Genomic DNA, 21946 nt, shown 5'->3' with positions numbered 1-21946 from the left:
TGAAGAAGCCACTTTCCTGTCCTGAGTGAGAGAATTGTTCCTCACTGAAGTCCTGTCTTCCTGTACATCAGGGATCCCACACAACCCTAGAGGTGTATTAGTGCCTTGAGTGCGGGAAATGTCTTGTATATGAATGTTACTGGACATCACAGCTCTCATGTGGGGAAGAAGCACACCCTGATATACACCTCAGATATACTCCATGGCTGATCTTCATCATGTAAGAAACCGATCCTAAGGAGATCAGAGATCACCAAAGACGTTGATGAAGTGTTGTACTGTGTTGGCTTTTCATTGGCTGAGTACATTTTGGGGTGTAGAGAGGTAAGTAGAGCCTTGAAATGAAGGACATCATAGCGGGTTATGCCCCTTACACACGGTCAGAGTTTCCGACAAGAAAAGTCCGATGTGAGCTTTTGGACGGAAATTCCGACCGTGTGTAGGCTCCATTGGACTTTTCCTGTCGGAATTTCCACCAAATTCTGATCGTCTGTAGCAATTCTAACGTGCAAAATTCCGATGCATGCTCGGAAACAATTCGACGCATGTTCGGAAGCATTGAACTTAATTTTCTCGGCTTGTCATAGTGTTGTTGTACGTCACTGCGTTCTTGACGGTCAAAAGTTCAGAGAACTTTTGTGTGACCCTGTATATGCAAGCCAAGCTTGAGCGGAATTCCGTCAGAAACACCATCCAAGGTTTTTCAGACGGAAAATCTGATTGTGTGTATGCGGCATTACAGAACTAGACGCTGCGAGATCCGATATTTCTTTATCAGTAAACTTTACACAGACAAGACGGACATTCTGAAGTTGATTTCCTTCATTTCAAGGCTCTACTTAATAGTGCTGACCCCGAAGCGTGTCTCTCTGTCTTCAGTCCATCCTTCTCCCATCCCCCATCAGGAGGGAAGGAGAACTCAGAGATAAACTAGGTGAGAACTTCTTTCCTTTGCTCCTGTGTGGGTTGGGGTGGAGTGCGGCACGAGAGGAACACTGATTGTCTTTATATTTCTACATATCTTGTCTGGGGAGAGGTTATTGATTGGGAAATATTTATACTGTTTGATTTTGTGTAAATCATTGCGGTTTTCACTTTGAAGGGAGATATTCTGTGTGGTTTGATTGGCTCAATAGTTACCACTTCACTTTCATGTTTATTTTTATATAATAGATGAACATATATGACAATCATTCGTTCATCCATGTCACATGTTGGTCTTATTTTATTTCATACAGTGATTTGGGTTTATCTAGTGGCCGTAATGCGGTATGGAACTATTTTTCCTGATTTAGGTATTTTGGAACTAATACCTTATTATGACCACTAGTTGGAGCTGACAATTATAGGAAGTCACTGTGTTTATTGAAATACGGACAGAATTGCCACATGGCTGGACACATGCTTGTTAACCTCGCCCAACATATTATTTTGCATAGACCCCTTAGTTTACTATGGCAGGGGGGTTTTATACAAATATCTGAGATCATACTCATGTATTTATGAGTACAGTAGACCTTGAATGACATAACGAAAAACCACAATATTAAACCAACTATTGATTTTAAACCAAAAATACCTAATTAGACCTTTAGATGGCGCCAAGTATCATAGCAATTAGTGCCGTCTAGTGTGCTAATTCAATATTTTTCATTTTAAACACTTCCATACCGGGCACTTACGCCCCTTCCTGCCCAAGCCAATTTTCAGCTTTCAGCACTGTCGCACTTTGAATGACAATTGCGCGGTCGTGCTACACTGTACCCAAACAATTTTTTTATCATTTTGTTTCCACAAATAGAGCTTTCTTTTGGTGGTATTTGATCACCTCTGCGGTTTTTATTTTTTGCGCTATAAACAAAAGAAGAGTGACAATTTAAAAAAAAAAAACACTATTTTTTACTTTTTTATTTAATAAATATCACAATTTTTTTTAAAAAAACTTTTTTTTCCCTCAGTTTAGGCCGATACGTATTCTTCTACATATTTTTGGTAAAAAAAATCGCAATGATCATATATTGATTGGTTTGCGCAAAAGTTATAGCGTTTACAAAATAGCTGATAGATTTATGGCATTTTTATTTTATTAATTTTTTTACTAGTATTGGCGGCGATTTGCGATTTTTTTTTTTTTTTTTTACTGTCACCGTGACATTGCGGCGAACACATCGGACACTTTTGACACTTTTAAATGTGAATGGGTACATTCACATTTATACAGCGATTAATGCGATAAAAATGCACTAATTACTGTATAAATGTGACTGGCATTCAAGGGGTTAACACTAGGGGGTGAGGGAGGGGTTAATATGTATACCTGTATTGTGTTCTAACTGTGGGGGAAGGGGGGTGACTGGGGGAGGTGACCGATCTATGTCCCTATGTACAAGGGACACAGATCGGTCTCCTCTCTCCCCTGACAGGACGTGGAGCTCTGTGTTTACACACAGAGCTCCACGTCCCTGCTCTGTCGTTACCGATCGCGGGTACCTGGCGGACATCGAGATCGCCAAGGACGCGCATCGGCATCTCGGGGACGCGCTCCGGCGCGCTCGCGCGCCCCCCAGTGGCCGCAGGAATACAGGACGTCATATGACGTCCTGTTGAATATTCAGAGTCACCGTGGAGCCGTCATTTGACGATGGCCCGGTACTCTACTGGTTAAATCAAATGAAAAATATTCAACCAGCCCAGCAAAAAGCCTAAAAACATTCAATGTGTCCCCATTCACACAGAAGGAATGTACATGCATTGTCACTGAGCGAATTGTTATTCAAAAGTTCTAATATTTACCCCTAAATGTCAGGAGACGTTTATATAAAGATGGGAAGTATGTAGCAGATAAATGAATAGACCTCCTAGCAATGTTATTACCAGGCTGCAGCTAGGGGGAGCTCTAATGATTAGAGTGTGACCACAGCAGAGTGATCCCATCTAGCTCACATTAACCCTTTCACTGCCAGAGCTGGTTTTCCATTATTTTTGCACACATGGTAAAAGGCAGATTTGGGGCATGAAGATTGCAGTGGGGATCGAAAGTTTGGGCACCCCAGGTAAAAATTTGTATTAATGTGCATAACGGAGCCAAGGAAAGATGGAAAAATCTCCAAAAGGCATCAAATTACAGATTAGACATTCTTATAATATGTCAAAAAAGTTAGATTTTATTTCCATCATTTACACTTTCAAAATGACAGAAAACAAAAAAATGGTGTCTGCAAAAATTTGGGCACCCTGCAGAGTTAATATCTTGTACTGTCCCCTTTTGCAAGTATCACAGCTTGTAAATGCTTTTTGTAGCCAGCCAAGAGTCTTTCAATTCTTGTTTGAGGTATCTTTGCCCATTCTTCCTTACAAAAGTCTTCCAGTTCGAGATTTCTGGGCTGTCTGTCACGCACTGCTCTTTTAAGGTCTATGCATAGATTTTCAATTATGTTGAGGTCAGGAGATTGTGAAGGCCATGGCAAAACCTTCAGTTTATGCCTCTTGATGTAATCCCCCGTGGATTTTGAGATGTGTTTAGGATCCTTATCCATTTGTAGAAGCCATCCTCGCTTTAACTTCAGCTTTTTCACAGATGGCATCAAGTTACCATCCAAAATTTGCTGAAATGTTATTGAATCCATTTTTCCTTCTACTCGTGAAATGTTCCCTGTGCCACTGGCTGCAATACAACCCCAAAGCATGATTGATCCACCCCCATGCTTAACAGTTGGACAGAGGTTCTTTTCATTAAATTCTGTGCCCTTCTCCAAACGTACCTTTGCTCATTCCGGCCAAAAAGTTGTATTTTAACCTCATCGGTCCACAGAACTTGTTGCCAAAATGCATCAGGCTTGTCTATATGTTCATTTGCAAAGTTCAAACGCTGATTTTTGTGGTGAAGACGTAGAAGAGATTTTCTTCTGATGACTCTTCCATGAAGACCATATTTGTACAAGTATCTCTTTATAGTGGAATAGTGTACCACAACTCCAGTGTCTGACAGATCTTTCTGGAGGGATCGTGCAGTTAAACGTGGGGTTTGAATTGCTTTTCTCACAATCCTGCGAGCTGTTCTGTCTGATATTTTTCTTGGTCTTCCAGATCGTGCTTTAACTTCCACTGTTCCTGATGACTGCCATTTCTTAATTACATTCCAAACAGAGGATATTGACATCTGAAAACGCTTTGCTATGTTCTTATAGCCTTCTCCAGCTTTGTGAGCGTCAACTATTTTCAGTTTTCTAGACAACTGCTTAGAAGAACCCATGGTGCTGATTGTTGGGGCAAGGTCAGATGAGTCTGAGCATTTAAAACCTTTGAGATTCACATCACCTGGTCTTCCCAGACGATGATTGAGAACAATCTATGACACCGGCAGGTCTCAGCTTTGCAAAGGGGGCAGTGCATGCTATAAATTCTGCAGGATGCCCAAACTTTTGCAGATGCCATTTTTTTGTTTTCTGTAATTTTGAAAGTGTAAATGATGGAAATAAAATCTAACTTTTTTTTACATATAAGAATGTCTAATCTGTAATTTGATGCCTTTTGGAGATTTTTCCATCTTTCCTTGGCTTCGTTATGCACATTAATACACATTTTTACCTGGGGTGCCCAAACTTTCGATCCCCACTGTAGATAAAACCCCCAAACATATATTTTCTGAAAGCAGAGGCCCTGGAGAATAAAATGGTGGTAATTGTTAAGGTGTTCCTCGTACACAAATGTCACCTTCATATCTGGGTTTATTTTCTCCTTTCCCCCATTTTCTATGGTGTGATCTTTTCTACAATACTTTGTTATAATAATGTAACACGTTGTGTATTGTATTGTACACAAATTAATAATGACTCCGCCTCCACATTCCAGACACGTCATTTTCCTGACCAATCGGATTTCTTCCTTTACTATTCCCTGATTTTATGACTGCAATCTTGTTATAAGTAACATTATAATAAAAAGTTTATTGAATGAAGAAAAATAAAGAGTGTGTCGGTGTAATGATGAAAATCTCCACATTCCAGACACGTCATTTTCCTGACCAATTGGATTTCTACTTTTACTATTTTATTACTTTCTACTCTTGTTAAAATTATAATAACATTTTGTTTTATTATAGCGCTCGTTCTGGTAAAACTACCATTCATAATGGAGTAAGCACATTCATCACTCTGTAACAGACAAAAAATCGCAAATCGTCTTTTACTAACAAGGAATCGGCTAAAAGCGGCCCAAAGGCGAATAGAACTTCCCCTTTAGAGTGCCATCGTACGTGTTGTACGTCACCACGCTTTGTTCATAATTTTTCAAAAACGATGGTGTGTGGGCAACGTCGTTTTTAATGATGAAGTTGGAAAAACTTCGTTTTTTTGGACATGCTTAAAAATTACATTTTTTTTTAATGCCGAAAAACGACCGTGTGTACGTGGCATTAGAAATCAAGGATCCCTCCATGTATTTCCCGATATAAACATAGGGGTAGCTTCACAAAGGGCAACCTAACTTTGCGGCGGCGTATCGTGTTTACACTACGCCGCCGTAAGTTAGCGAGGCAAGTACATGATTCACAAAGTACTTGCCTGCTAAGTTACGGCGGCATAGCCTAAAGCGAGCGGGCGTAAGGGCGCCTAATTCAAAATAGGCTGAGGGGGCGTGTTCTATGTTAATTTGTGTTGACCTGACGTAATTGACGTTTTTTTGGAACGGCGCATGCGCCGTCTGCCTACATATCCCAGTGTGCATTGCGGCAAAGTACGCCGCACGGGCCTATTGGTTTCGACGTGGACGTAAATGACGTAAATCCCTATTCACGGACGACTTACGCAAACAACCTAAAATTTTCGAATTTCGACGCGGGAACGACGGCCATACCTAACATTGGCTTCGCCACCTAGGGGGCATGTTTATCTTTAGGCGGCCTATCTCTTACGGAAATGGCGTATCTTTACTGCGACGGGCGGACGTACGTTCATGAATAGTCGTATCTAGTGATTTACATATTCTACGCCGACCGCAATGGAAGCGCCACCTAGTGGCCAGCCTAAATATTGCACCCTAAGATAGGACGGCGCAAGCCGTCGTATCTTAGATAGGTTAAAGTGTATCTCTGTTTGAGAATACACTTAAACTTAGGTCGGCGCAGATTCCGAGTTAGGTCGGCGTATCTACTGATACGCCGGCCTAACTCTTACTGAATCTAGCCCATAGAATATCAATGTGTAGACTTCAGCTAAATAGTGAAAAAAGAGGGGAGGATACAAAGGGTGAGAGCTCTTGGTAATCACATTCATTTATTTATATATATATATATATATATATATATATAATTATACCAGGGACTCAAAATAAAAAACCTGTATGAGCTCTACCTACAAGCAATCATATATAAAACACAGCCCACTGTACATATAGGAATGGAAAAAATATATTTTATTAATTCAAAAACATGGAAAAGCCAATACTAAGATCTGAAACATTCATTCGTGACATTCATGCAAATTAGAATAAAACTCCATGTCCGCCTTTCATGCCGACATCCAATAAAGAAATATTGTATCAATGGAATAAATAGAGGGGTCTCAAGGATTCCCCAATGAACCCTGAAACTCCAGTGAAATAATGTGGGCAGGGAGGACTATACCGGTACTTGATAATTAGTTTAAAAGCCTGAATAGTTCATGTTTAAGAAAATATTTATTAACAAATAAACATTAAAGACAAGAATAAAATTACAGTACATAAAAACATTACAGAAATACAAACCTGACCACAATCAGGTCACCGGTTGTGCAATCCCCATTTAACAGACGGGGTAGAGTATCGGTGAGAAAATTGAAATCATGAGACCAGCAGTCTCGAGTCTCGACTATTTTCGCTTTCGCTTCGTCAGGAGACGGTCTAGAGGCACAAGGTCCCTTGTTCCCAGAGAGAGGGTCCCAGTTGGACGGTAAGTGCATGTGAACTACGACCAAGTCTAATGAAACAGACCTGTGTGCCCAATTAGGCATTAAAGTGTTAAGGGGGTATTGGGTCCCAGGACATAATAGTCCTGTAGATACAGTAGATGCTCGCAGTAATGGGCAGGTAAAAAAGGCCAATGCAGAGGGCTGGTAATGGATCAGTTACCAGTCAGTGGAAATAACCAACAAGCGAGCTTTTGGTTGTAAGGTATGTGTATGTCCTGGGACCTGGCTCCGGTGAGCCAGGAGCCAGGTCCCAGGACATACACATACCTTACAACCAAAAGCTCGCTTGTTGGTTATTGTTGGTTATTTCCACTGACTGGGACCCTCTCTCTGGGAACAAGGGACCTTGTGCCTCTAGACCTGGGATCCTCAAACTACGGCCCTCCAGCTGTTGTAGAACTACACATCCCATGAGGCATTGCAAAACTCTGACATGCACAGACATGACTAGGCATGATGGGAATTGTAGTTCATGAACAACTGGAGGGCCGTAGTTTGAAGACCCATGCTCTAGACCGTCTCCTGACGAAGCGAAAGCGAAACTAGTCGAGACTCGAGACTGCTGGTCTCATGATTTCAATTTTCTCACCGATACTCTACCCCGTCTGTTAAATGGGGATTAAGGCTTTTGAACCTAATTATCAAGTACCGGTATAGTCCTCCCTGCCCACATTATTTCACTGGAGTTTCAGGGTTCATTGGGGAATCCTTGAGACCCCTCTATTTATTCCATAATACTAGGACGATGGTACACCCCCTATCAATTTGTATAATCCTAAAATAAAAAGGTTTAATCATATATTGTATCAATGGAGTCTCAAATATATGAGACACAACGATACAACTGACATCCTCAAATGGTGACAACACAGAGGGATGGATGTTTGGGAGTGTTTATATACAAATGTCAATGATTGGCTGGTTCCTGAACTGATCAAGGGGCCCCTAATGTCCTCGGGAAGATGCACAGAATGGAACAAATCAGCACTTCTCAGTGAATCCAATGAAAAGATGAACGGTAGCTGTTCTCATGAGGTGATGGGAAGTGGTCCAGAGGAGGTGTAATGATCAGGATTACATTCATAGGCCCGGATTCACAAAGCACTTAAGCCGACGAAAATCACTTTACGCCGACGTAGTGCAAATGTGCGCCCGGCATATTTGTGCGCCAGACCCACAAACCAACATATGCGTAAAAACAGGCCATCTTACGTTGACGTATCTTGCACACGCCGGCGTAGCGTGGGCGCAAATATGGGCTGGACGCATGTTGTTTCTACCATTGATTAGGCATTCAAATATGCAAATTAGGTAAATACAGCGATTCACAAACGTACGTGCACAGCCAATAGAAGAATTGGCAGAGAGGGGTGGAGGACACTGAATGGCAGCCAATGGCGGGAATTGACGGAGAGGGGTAGCGGGCACAGAATGAGGGATTGGCAGAGAGGGGTGGAGGACACTGAATGGCAGCCAATGGAGGAATTGACAGAGAGGGGTGGAGGACACTGAATGGTAGCCAATAGAGGGATTGGCAGAGAGGGGTAGCAGACAGTGAGCGGTTTATAAGGTGGATGAGTCTGACAGCAGCATTCATGGTGGACTGAAAACGGGATAGCCTATGTAAAGTTAGGCCAATAAGGTGGGAGTTGTAGCAGTTGAGGCGAGAGATGACCAGGGAGTAGGGAAGGGAAAACGGTTCAGGAAGAGCATAAGTTCAGTGTCATTGCAAATCAACGAGTTCCGGTAAGCCTGCATTCTTCACACTGAAGAAGTCACGCATTTGTATCCATTCACCTATTCACTTGATTGACTCTCAGATGTTTATGAACTTTTTGACCTAACAACAACTTTGTCACTACAGTTTTGTGTTTTGGTTATTAACTTAGAGGTGCAACAGATCACCTTGCATCACGTGTCAGTTCGGCACATTCCTTGTTCCTCCTAGTAGAGGGACTCTTATATGTTTTATGCACATTTTTTATTGTTGGTATGTGTGTCATATATTTTATGGTATTTGACTTCTGTTACTGTTAGTCATTTCAAGCGCTACACATTTACAATTTTCTGCTGTTCTCTGCAGATCTACTGTTTCCACTTTGCACCTACTTCTTTAGTAATCCTTATATTTGCCTCTATATTAAATAAACGAAAAATCTGTGCAAAGTCATGTAATCATACAATATTTTGTACTCAAAATAGTGTTCTCTGCAAGTCCACTCTTCTAGGTGATAAAGGGAAGACTTACCTTTGTTACAGCAGCAGTCCGGTAGAAGTTATTTCTGGAGGTATTTGAGTTGTTACACATAGCGCAGGTTTTTTTCTATTTATATTGGTGACATAATTGCCCAAATCTGGGGATCAGGAGCCATTTCCACCCTTTACTCTCGGCTGGGGTTCTTTGTATCCATATAACAGACGTTCTACATGACTAAATCTCACATCAATTTTACTGCAAAATCAAAGGGGCCAAAATGTCTTCCCCCTCCCCCGAGCAGTAATATATTTCTATCCCCCTTGGTGGGAGTGCAGATGACCCATCTATAAGGATATACAGTACATACATACAGCACAAGGCCGTTGCATTGCCATGAAATGAGATTTGCCATGGAATGAGATGGTCCGCCTCCATCTCATCCTATTGGCTCACTCATGTCACGTGACAAAACATCAGTCACAGCTAGGCTATCATAGGAAGATGGATCTTCTCTCCCTGTGATAGCCCGATAGCACTGTCAGCAGCGTGCCTCCCGCCAGCGCTAAGTACACCCCGCGCCCGCAGCTCTACTCCCCGATTAAGTACACCCCGCGCCCGCAGCTCTACTCCCCGTCCCCCGTTAAGGCTATTAGCGTAGACCTAGCGTTGGCTACGTTACGCTACTAACGTAGCCAACGCTAGGTCTACACTAATAGCGTAGACTCGCCCCGTTCCTTGAGCCTTAACGGGGGACGGGGAGTAGAGTTGCGGGCGCGGGGTGTACTTAATCGGGGAGTAGAGCTGCGGGCGCGGGGTGTACTTAGCGCTGGCGGGAGGCACGCTGCTGACAGTGCTATCGGGCTATCACAGGGAGAGGAGATCCTCTCCCTATGATAGCCTAGCTGTGACTGATGTTTTGTCACGTGACATGAGTGAGCCAATAGGATGAGATGGAGGCGGACCATCTCATTCCATGGCAAATCTCATTTCATGGCAATGCTATTATATAAGCGTTCACACTACGAGACGTTTCTCTGGGCTGAAGTTCCTCTGATCTCCACAAGGTGGCAGACAGGAAGTCTCTATGGAAGACAGGAAGTGATGTCAGGTACAGACAGGAAGTTTCGGGTGAGAGGTGAGTCGGGAGGAAGTAGAGAGGAGACGTTGCAAGTGGCAGCAGAGGAGGTAATAAGATCTTATTTTCTATTTACACCCAGTAACCCCGTCATGTCCGTCCTCTTCCTCCATAGTCACTGTGATGTCTTTTATCTCCAGCAGATGATGATACACACATATATACTGTGAAAATGTAGAATAACCCCTTCAGGGGGATCAGTTGATGATGAATATATCTTGCTTCCCAAGCTGGTCATACATGGTTCAGTTTTATCGTTCATCCAGTGCGATGAGTGAAAAAAACTGAACCAATTCCCCCATCCACACATTGGAGGGGGATGGAAGGAATCCTCCCCGCTGCACTATTGTATTCTGACAATGGGGGGCGCTCCTCCGCTCTCAGAATACACAGATCAGTGATGGAGCTATTGGCTGCAGCCGCTGATCGAGTGACTTTTATCCGGCAGTGACCACACATGGATGGAAATGTGACCGATCCCTGCTGAACCAGCTGAATTTCCATGTATCTATGGTCACCTTAAGTGACTTCCTCCCCTCCCCCTCATCACCTTCAGTATGTAAGTCATGCTGAGTAAGGATGAGCTCCAGCGTGTTCGCATAGTACACGTGCAGAGTCCGCCAGGAGGTGTGCACGGCGCTGCGCTAATCACAGCCAGGGAGACATTGTCCCGATGCGCGGCTGCAAAGATCAGGAAATGTCTCCCTGGCTGTGATTAGCGCAGCGCCGTGCAGACTTCCTGGCAGGCTCTGCACGTGTAATATGCGCACACGCTGGAGCTCGTCCTTAATCCTGAGATAATCTCCCATTGGCTGAGCAATATTCTCATTTGTCTCTGAGCTCCTCCTTGCTATTCCTCGTCCTGCCTGTTGTTTCCTTGGATTGATTTTCTGTGTAGTGACCCCGGCTTCATCTCTTGGATGCGCTCGTCTGTTGCTTGTCCTGACCTTTATCCTGATTCCTGGATCTCCTCCTCATCTCTCCTCCATATCCTCTTACACAGCTTTTCTCCACTCAGCAAAATCCATCCCCACCATGAGGACAGACAGTCTGACTGGAGATAACTATTGTCAGAGGCGGCTCTTTAATTAGGCAAATTAGGCGGTCGCCTAAGGCCTCACACTCACAGGGGCCTCGCGGCCACCTAACTTGCCCAATGCATTACCCCAGTTTTGAGGGACAGAGGATGTTAACGCTGCTGTGCTCAGGCAGTGTTAAGAGCCCTGACTCAGGAGCAGCGTCCCTAACAACCAGTGAATATCGGTGACACCATCCCTGGTGACACCAATGACCCAGCATGCCCTCAGTCAATGACATCACCGGGTGGCCGCCGCCCCTTAGTTATTAAAGAGCAAGATATAGGGCTGCCTTGTTAAAGAGGGCTTCCAGATTCTGATAAGCCCCCTGCCCACAGACCCCCACAACCACGGCTAGGGTTGTGGGGAAAAGGCTCTTGTCCTATTTTTTCCCAACATGGGTGTGAGTGGGGCCCCATGTCAAGTTTTGCCTAAGGCCTCACAAAGCCTAGAGCCGCCTCTGACTATTGTTCTGCTCTTTTTAGATTGCCCTAGTGCTGGGGGGGGGGATTCACGTTGCCGAGGTTTTCACCTTTTTTTCCTCAAAATGATTCTTTATACAAGAGATCTGCACTTCAAGCTCTGCACTCCAGTGATTGCACAAAGTGAACATACATAGCAAACTGCACTGAAAAGTATTAGACTGTAGGGGACCCGTCTCTCTATTCAGCTCTCCTTCCACTCTGTAACATGAACTCCCTACCACTTGTGTCCTCTTTCCTTCACCCCACAGCTTATATATATCACCCTCCTTTCTGTCCTCTCCCTATTACTGCACTCACCAACTCCTGATACTTCTACACCTACATGCTGATAAATCCCCCAGGACACTGGGCCATGTCCCTTCATATAAATCACACTCCCACATCACCTCCCTCACCCTTCTGCTTCTCCTAACCTCTGGTGACATATCCCCGAACCCTGGGCCTTCTATCATTTGAAGTTGGCATGTTGTTAGTTAAGGAAGGGACAATTTGGCTAGGAAGCCAGCTATCAGCTCCTATTCAGGTTGGTGAGTAAGGGGATCTTTCTCTAAGTTGTAGAGGGTTCCATCGTAGTTACTGAAAGCATCCACAATGTTTTTAGGATGATAATGTTTATCATTAGTGATAGGGTGGACTATGTAAGGGATTCTAGCTTTGTACCTGCAGCCAGGCAGGCGGTAGGCAAGAATTTTCCCTGCTTTATTGCCATTGGCATAATAAGTCATTTTTGTCATTGTTGTCTAGTAGATTTCTCAACGTCCCCCAGAAGACAGAGTCTGAGATCATGTCTAATTTGTGATAGTTTATGGGATATGGAGGGCGAGGGATCCTGTTTGTTCTGGGTATCCAGATCACGGATGCTGTCAGTAAGTTATTTTATGTGTCTTTGCTCCTAGCTTTATAAAAACACCTCTCATGAACGCTTTGTGGGTGTTCCACATGGTAGAGTAATTTTCCACAGAATCTACATTGTCAGCAAATTAAGAATTCAGCTGAGTTTCTAGGATTTTCCTGGTATCCTCTCTCTGCAGGAGGGATGGGTTTGCTCTCCAGACCGGGTTAGCCCCGGATGAGAGGGAGTCTTTTATAGTGAGAGTCACAGATGCGTGGTCTGACCACGTAATAGTATTTATAGTCATATTGGTGGTACAGGATAGGAGGCTTTGGTCCACTAGAAGGAGATCTATGCTGAAGTAAGAACGGTGGGGTGTAGAAAAAAAGTAAAGTCCCTTTCACCCGCGTGGCAACAACGCCATGCGTCAAACAAGCTGTGTTGATGCAGTGTACTCAGAAGAGAAGGGCCTTTAAAAGTAGATGTAGAGGTTGAGTCTGGTTTTATCTGGAGCAAGGTTAAAATCTCCGCAGATCACCAGGGACCCTCTTCTGAGCAGGTCTATCTTCTTTAACTGCTTATTAAGGAATTTCATTAGATGGGAGTTAGGGGTATATATGTTTGCAATTGTATACGTGGTAGAGTTTATATCACAGATTAAGATGAGATACCTGCCACTAGGGTCTTTAATTTCTTTGTGGAGCTGAAATGAGACCGTGTCTCTAATTGCCGTGAGGACCCCCATTTTCTTTGACTCAGCATTTGTGGTAAAAACATATGGGTAGCTCTTGTATGAGCATTTGGGCTGTGCAGTAGCGCAGAAGTGTGTTTCCTGTGTGCACAGGATGTTACTCTTGAATTGCAAGGCTTCAGACCACAGTGATTTGCGTTTTAACTGGGTGATTGAGGCCTTTTGAATTAATAGAAAGAAAAGTCACCCCCATGTGGACGGTTTGAAGATGCTATGCTGTCAAGGGTCTCCAAACTACGGCCCTACAGTTGTTCAGGAACTACAATTACCATCATGCCTAGTCATGTCTGTGAATGTCAGAGTTTTACAATGCCTCATGGGATGTGTAGTTCTGCAACAGCTGGAGGGCCGTATTTTGGAGATCCTGAGGAGAGCTGAGTCTTGTGGTGAGTGTTCCCCCCAGTGGTCAAAAGAGAATTAGCCGGATTCTTGTAGCACTTACGCTGACGTATCTCTAGATACGCTGTGTAAGTGCACAGATGCGCCGTCGTATCTATGCGCCGGACTCTTAATGCAAGATACACCTGAAATTTGGCTTCCTCCAACCGACGTAAGTGTCCTACGCCGTCGTATCCTGGGCGCATATTTACACTGGCCGCAAGGGGCGCTCCCATTGATTTACGCGTATAATATGCAAATGACTGAGATACGCCGATTCACGAACATGCTTGCGCCCATCGCAGTAATATACGCCGTTTACGTAAGGCGTACGTCCGGCGTAAAGTTGTTCCACATATAGGAGGCGCAGCCCATGCAAAGGTATGGACCACGTAACAGCCGTCGTATTTTACGTTGTTTACGTAGTACTACGTGAATAGGGCTGGGCGTAGGTTACATTCACGTCGTAGGCATTGAGCCGTCGTATCTTAGGGAGTATTTTTGATTTGATTCTGAGCATGCGCGCGCATGCGCCGTTTGTTCGGCCCTTCATTTGCATGGGGTCACGGTTCATTAAAATGTATCACGCCCACTTCCAACTACTTTGAATTAGGCAGGCTTACGCCTACGATTTTACGTTACGCCGGCACAATGTAGGGAGCGAGTGCTTTGTGAATACTGTTCTTGCCTCTCTGTGTTACGTCGGCGCAGTGCATATGAGATGCGCTACGCCGGCATAAAGATGCGCTCAGCTATCTGAATCCGGCTAAATGTCTTTTGTAGTGAAAAGAGTGTGTAGAAGCTGTGGCTGAGGTACTCATGTTCTGATGATGCACCATAGATGGACGTGAGGGTAGACTGGCTGTGGTTTGGTGTAGGATCTTGAAGTCAGCACTGTGTCTCTTCCGGCATGGGAATCGATCGTGTAAGAAGTCCTGAATACGACACTTAAGATTATGCCATTTGTTAGATGGAGCAGACTGTGTTGGATAGGGAGAAAAAATGATAAGAAAAAGCGTAACACAAAAAATTATAAAACACAACTGAAGTTCAGATTTCTGAGAAAAAAGGAACATGTTGGACCCATGGGTTAACTGCCTGGGTAAAAAAGATTTAACTGTTTACTCAGATGCAGCTGGCTGCTGCTCAAATATAATTAAAGGGGTCAAGTTCATGACTAAGAGGGCTTCCCCTCCTCCCCCCGGGACTTGAAATTCCTAGACAAGCCCACCAGGTTCAGACGTGTTCCTTATGCCGCGTACACACGATCATTTTTTGGGTTGTAAAAACGTCGTTTTTCAGGCTCTAGAAAAAACAATGTTTTTTCAACTTCATCATTAAAACGGCGTTGTCCACACATGATTGTTAAAAAAAATGCTTTAGCAAAGCGCGGTGATGTATAACACGTACGACGGCACTATAAAGGGGAAGTTTCATTCGGATGACACCACCCTTTGGGTTGTTTTAGCTGATTTTGTGTTAGTAAAAGACGACTCGCGCTTTTCTGTCTGTTACAGCGTGATGAATGTGCTTACTCCATTACGAATGGTAGTTTTACCAGAACGAGCGCTCCCGTCTCATAACTTGCTTCTGAGCATGCACGGGTTTTTCACTTTGTTAAAGCCCACACATGATCATTTTTTACAACCCGAAAAATGACATGGTTTAAAACGTCGTGAAACAATAGAGCATGTTTGGAAAAAAAATTGTCAGTTTTTCAGAACCCGAAAAATGCTCTGAAGCCCACACACGATAGTTTTAAATGACCTTTTTGAAAAACCTTGTTTTTTACAACCCGAAAAATGATCGTGTGTACGCGGCATTAGAGTTTTGTTGCAGTGACCATTCTCCATTCTGACTCCACAGGTTGGGTTTTTTTTTTGGTGGATTGGAGTTATTGTCAGGGACAATGTGCCATTCCTTGAGCAAGGATAGGCCTTTTTCTAGTGATGTCACAACATGCGTGGTCCCGTCTTTGGTGATAGTGATGTTGGTTGGGTACCCCCACCTGTAAGATACCTGGTAATTCATGAGTGCCTTGGTGATGGTGACCAAGCTTCTCCTTTTTTTCAATGTATACTGTGACAGATCTGCATAGGATTGCAGGTGCTGGTATTGGGGTGAGATGCATTCCTTGGTATGCATGGCCGCCATGAGCTGCTCTTTGGCGTGGTAAAAGTGTAATCTCAGAATCACATCTCTGGGAATTTGATCGGGAAGGTAGGATGGTTTGGGGAGGCGATGGATTCTGTCTATAGTGACACCTAGCAAGGTCAGATGAGGAAGGAGTTCTGTAAATAGGGTAGTGACATAGGCCCTCGGATCCCCCTGTTGGACGACTCAAGGATACCTCTTATTTTCATGTTATTCCTCCTGCTCCTGTCCTCCATGTCTGCCATTTTTGCCTTAAAACCCTCTATATTGTCCTCATTCTCCTTCTGGGCATCCACTAAGTCATTTATAGTGGATGCGAATTCCCCCATTTTACATTCGATGTGATCCACCCTTGACTCCACCTCCTGTATGTCTGTGTGAAACTTCTGCATGCAGGACATCATGTCGGCCTGTATAGTGCTTCGTAATTAGAGCAGCATATCTTTCAGCACAGTATCCTTGACAGCCTGATTAGTGGTGGAGAATTTCTCAATTCTGTCTGGTAATTTCCTGGTGTCTTCCCCTGAGTCCACCTCTGGCCCTGTTAACGGACTGCATCCAGGGCCATCCAGCCTGAATCTAGCCTTAACTGGGCTAGCTGATTGTGGTTTGTCAGGGCAGCATTGGGGCTTACAGGGAAACTGCTAGTTTTGCTGTGGGAGGTGGATGAAGGTGGAGGGGAACGAGCATTATGTGCTTGGGTTGATGAGGCGCCAGCACCATCTTGCCTACCTCCTTGCTGCCAATATGAGTAGAACTCTGTCAATTTATGCAGCTTTCTGTTCTCCTTTCGCTTCTTGGTCCTGGTCATCCGGCCATGTAGGGTGTCTGTTGCCAGGCTAGGGTGAGTGTATCTCCCCTGTGAAGCCGTTCTGTGCCACTGTGTGTCCCACTATTGAGGAGCTCTGCTCTCAAGCAGCCATCACGGTCCGTGGCTAGCCACGCCCCCCGGCCTTCTATCATTTAACTGCCCAACACTCCAATCATCCTACACCCTCTGCAGCATCTGCAATCCACAGAACTTGGTTTCCAATCCTCTTCTTCTTAAAACCAGCCTCCTCTTCTCCTGTGCCCTCTGGAATGCCCGCTCTCTGTAACAAACTCATCTCCCCCCAACATCCTCTTTATCACAAATCCATTTACCCTACTTGCCATTACTGAAACCTGGCTTCATGAATCCCACACTGCTTCTCCTACTTCTCTCTCCCATGGTGGCCTTCTCTGGACTCACTCCCCCAGACCAAGTTAATGGAAGGGAGGCAGAGTGGGAATCCTTCTAGCCCCACACATAGGGTTGCCACCTCATCCCTTTAAAAAGGAACACATCTGAATTACACAGGTTCTGAGGCTAATTGAATGCAGATAAGGCACCAAGTGAGTTTAATTACCACCTTAATCAGCCACAGAACCTGTGTAATTCAGATGTGTTCCTTTTTAAAGGGATGAGGTGGCAACCCTACCCACACAGCACTGTCACCCACCTCCTTCTCTGACACTCTCCTCTTTTGAGGCACATTGTATTTGGCTTCTTTTCCCTTTTCTCTAAGAATTACTGTTATCTACCGGCCCCCTGGACTGGTATCAACCTTTCTTGATGACTTCTCTGCCTGCCAACCCTACTTTCTCTCTTATGAAATCCCCACTCATCGCCTGCCACACCTTTCTGCCAATCCATCCATTGGCTTCCATTCACCCAACAAAATAAATTCTAAATACAAACAATAACTGACAAAGCCATCCACAACTCAGCCCACACCTACATCACTAACCTAGTCTCACCATACCAACCAAATCGTTCTCTTCATTCCTACCAAGTCCTCCTGCTCTCTAGCTCTCCTGTCACCCCCTCCCAGGCTCACCTCCAGGACTTTCCCGAGCCTCTCCCATCCTATGGAACTCCATACCCCAATCTGTCTGACTATCTCCTACTCTGTTTGCTTTTAGACGATCCTTGATGAAGTCTATCCTGTCCACACCTAACATCTGTACATTTATTTTGTCCATCAGCTCATCCCCCACATTTATTACTTTTTGTATTATTTGACCCTCCCTCCTAGATTGTAGTCGCTAATGAACAGGGCCCTCTGATTCATCCTGTGCTGTGCAAATTGTTGGTGCTATATAAATCCTGTATAATAATAATAAATGTTCCCATGGGGGTAATCGTTTTTGAATGTACAGAAACTCTCGTATTACCTCCTCACATCCATATCCTATTATTGTGTGACCAATAGCATCCAAATAATTCTTTCATTTCCCAAAGTTATCCGTCTACAAGGAGACCTGTATTGATCAAATGATGGGACCAATGAGGATGGAAGAGGACCGGAGTCACATGACTGAGAAGATACTAAACCTCACCCTGGAGATCATCTACCTGCTGACCGGAGAGGTGAGGAGGATTTTGGGAGGTCACATGACATCACTCATATCTCTATTAATAATACATAGACCTGACCGGAGAGGTGAGGAGGATTCTGGGAGGTCACATGACATCACTCTTATCTCTATTATTAAAACACAGAACTGATCGGAGAGGTGAGGAGGATTCTGGGATTCTAACATGATATTCCTATTGGTTTCTCTCATTTCAGAGATTTCCTCTTGTGAAGTCAGGTGATCATATGACCATCACAGTGCCTCCATGTGACTCCCTAAAACCTGAGAGACACAACATGGAGAAGATTCTAGAAGTCACCAAAAAGATGATGGAGCTGCTGACAGGAGAGGTGAGCAGTGCTGGGAATTATTTTTTATAGTTGTATTTTTATTGAATTTCACAAAAAAAAAAAGAAGTTGCATCCCTTGTATTACAGCATGAAGAGGGTATATAGGTATTACAGCATGAAGAGGGTATATAGGTATTACAGCATGAAGAGGGTATATAGATATTACAGCATGAAGTGGATATATAGATTATAAAAAAGGAGAGCGCGGGACTTTAAATTAAGCAGGTGCAGGGAACAGATTCCAATAAGTGGGGGGAAATTATATACAGTTGTATTCAAAATTATTCAACCCCCACTGAAATTGATTGTTTTGCCAAGTTTGACATTGATTTTGATCATCCTGTCATCCTGCTTACAATTAAATCAAAGAGGCACGTGTAGGTCAGACAAATATAACATAACATTTATAATGAAATAACCACAAATGTCTTTTCTGTGCTCACATCATTATCAGTTTTATTCAACCCCCAGTTGACATTCAATCTTAGTACTTAGTACAACATCCTTTTACAGTTATAACAGCTTTTAAACGTGAAGCATAGCTTGACACAAGTGTCTTGCAGCGATCTATGGGTATCTTCGCCCATTCGTCATGGGCAAAAGCCTCCAGTTCAGTCACATTCTTAGGCTTGCGCACTGCAACTGCTTTCTTTAAGTCCCACCAGAGGTTCTCAATCGGATTTAAGTCTAGTGACTGCGATGGCCACTCCAAAATGTTCCAGCCTTTAATCTGCAACCATGCTCTAGTGGAGTTGGAGGTATGCTTGGGATCATTGTCCTGTTGAAAGGTCCAACGTCTCCCAAGCCTCAGGTTTGTGACGGACTGCATCACATTGTCATCCAATATCTCCTGGTACTGAAGAGAATTCATGGTACCTTGCACACGCTGAAGCTTCCCTGTACCTGCAGAAGCAAAACAGCCCCAAAGCCTGATTGACCCCCCGCCATGCTTCACAGTAGGCAAGGTGTTCTTTTCATCATAGGCCTTGTTCTTCTTCCTCCAAACATAGCGTTGATCCATGGGCCCAAACACTTCTAATTTTGTTTCATCAGTCCACACAACACAATCCCAAAACCCACATGATTTTTGCATACTGCAGTCGACTCTTGTTATTCTTTGGAGACAGCAAGGGGGTGCGCCTGGGAGTTCTGGCATGGAGGCCTTCATTACGCAGTGTGCGCCGTATTGTCTGAGCAGAAACTTCAGTACCCACATCTGACAAATCTTTTCTCAGTTCCTCAGCAGTCACAAGGGGACTTTTCTCCACTCTACGCTTCAGGTAGCGCACAGCAGTCAAAGTCAGCATCTTTCTGCCACGACCAGGTAGCGTTTCAACAGTGCCCTTTGGCTTGAATTTGCGAATGATGCTTCCTATGGTGTCTCTTGGTATGTTTAACATCTTTGCAATCTTCTTAAAGCCATTGCCCTTCCTGTGAAGAGTAATCACCTCTTCTCTTGTCTTCCTGGACCATTCTCTTGACTTCACCATGTTTGTAACCACACCAGTAAATGTCTAGAAGGAGCTGAGTATCACAGTCATTTTAAAGCTGCCTAATTGGTGCTTATTAGGCTTTATTGCTGCTCCCTGACATCCACAGGTGTTTTCAATACCTGATTGAAAACACTTCAATGAACCTCTGTTCTTCAGAGTGGTAGTCTTTAAGGGGTTGAATAATTGTGTAAATGAAGAATTCACAAAAGAAACATTTACTACTGTATTACAAAACCGATTGATGTCATTTTAGTTGCATATGGTTCTTTAAGAAGTCCTTGTAGGATTTCATTCTGAATACAATTACAAATGTACACTAAATTCCCTAAAACCCTTTACAGCATTGGGGGGGTTGAATAATTTTGAACACAACTGTATCTGAAATAAGTTCGAAGTTAAATGTTTTAATACTTTCACATAATGCACCGTACATGACTATATTGCATTATTGAAGAAGTTGGTAAACATATAGGCCCAGATTCACAGAGAGCAAGGTGCACATTACGCCGCCGTAGAGTAACCGCCGTACGCTACGCCAACGCATCGCAAAGAGGCAAGCATTGAATTCAGCAAGCCGGTGCTCCCAACGCTGCGCCAGCGTGGCGTGGGTTTCGAAGGCGTACGCCGGCGTAGGTGGAAGTGGGCGTGACCCATGCAAATAAAGCGGGATCCCATGCAAATGATGGGCCGAGCGCCAGACAGGTACGTATCACGAACTGTGCATGCGCACACTCCCCCGCGCCTGCTCACAACCACGCCGGCACAACTGCCTAAGCTACGCCGGATCACTGCGTACGCCGTGAACGTAACGTGAATCGCCGTATTTCCCTCATTTGCATGTTTGAATGGCTAATCAATGGGAGCGGCACCATGCTCCCAGCCTAAATGTGCGCCCACTCTACGCCGGCGTAAGCAAGATACGTCCGCGGGGTGAAGCCTGTTTTTAGGCGCATATTAGTTTGTGGGTTTGGCGCACAGATACGACGGCGCACATTTGCACTTACGTCGGCGTAACTTGTTATACGTCGCCGTAAGTGCTTTGTGAATCTTGGACATACAATTCACAGACTTGATTGGGAAAAGGTTATTTAGGCAGTGACCCAAGTGTATAAACAGAAAGTACAATAGTATATACTGCAGTGACCATATATTAAAGAATGAAGTTGGTAGCTCTACGCCTTTTACGACTACTGGTCGCTCATCAGGAGCAGGCCTTTTTAATCTGTAACGACATAAGCACATTTCAGGTTAATCTGGGGCATCCAACATTTATGGGGGCCAAGAACATATGGAGGTCCCAGATGGTACTCACCAGGTAGTCGGATGCTGCCGGCACTAGAGTGAAGCCCCAAACGGTCCCCATGGGACTGTGGCAGGGAAATCAGGGACACAGGGCCCCCAAACATGGCGCACCCAGGTTGCACATGCATCAAACGGAAAGTGATGTATGGACTGGGATCAGTGATTGGTGATGACTGTAAATGAAAAAATGGGGGAAAAAGCTGAATGTAGAGGGGATGTAAGGTGTTACCAATGGAGGAGAAAAGCATTTTAAAACTAGGGCTAGTGAATAATGAGGTTCGATGAATGTACTAAGTGGGGGAAAAAAAAGGGGGGGAGAAGAAATACCTGAGAGGTCCAAGTGTACTGCATGTAGTCTGTGATATGTGAAGAGCCGGATGCCTGCAACAATGCAACAAGCATGGGTAGCGTCATCTTATAGGGACCGTATATATAGATATTACAGCATGAAGAGGGTGTATAGGTAT

The sequence above is a fragment of the Rana temporaria genome, chromosome 4, assembly GCF_905171775.1.
Source record: "Rana temporaria chromosome 4, aRanTem1.1, whole genome shotgun sequence".
NCBI classification, from domain to species: Eukaryota; Metazoa; Chordata; class Amphibia; order Anura; family Ranidae; genus Rana; species Rana temporaria.
This window is presented reverse-complemented; position numbering follows the sequence as displayed.